Consider the following 404-nt stretch of genomic DNA (forward strand, 5'->3'; position numbering starts at 1 on the left):
GGGGTCGGGGGAGGGGGGGACGCGGACCCCTTCCAGCGCCGCTACCGGCGGTTTCGTTTCCCCGCTTCGGAGGCGCCGCCGTCTCCGCCCCCGCCCCGCCCCCTCCCGCGGGTCCTCCCCGGCCCGCCGGCGCGCGGCAGTGACGCACCGCCCGCGCCGGCAGCGAGCGGCGCCTTCTCCCTCAGGCGCGCCGCGGGCAGCCGCAACCCGGAAGCAGGGCCGGGGCCCACCGCGCAAGGCCCCCTCGGGTCGCTAAGCAACGCCGGCGGGCGGCTGCATGGCGGCCGGTGGGACCGCCGCCTCCCTCCCGCCGCCGGGCCTGGGCCGCCCCGCCCCGCCCCGCCCCGCCCCGCCCGCTGCGAGCGGGGCGGGGAGCAGGCCACGGGCAGGGCCCGGCTCTCTGG

The sequence above is a fragment of the Pelecanus crispus genome, chromosome 3 (genome assembly GCF_030463565.1).
Source record: "Pelecanus crispus isolate bPelCri1 chromosome 3, bPelCri1.pri, whole genome shotgun sequence".
In the NCBI taxonomy this organism is placed as follows: Eukaryota; Metazoa; Chordata; class Aves; order Pelecaniformes; family Pelecanidae; genus Pelecanus; species Pelecanus crispus.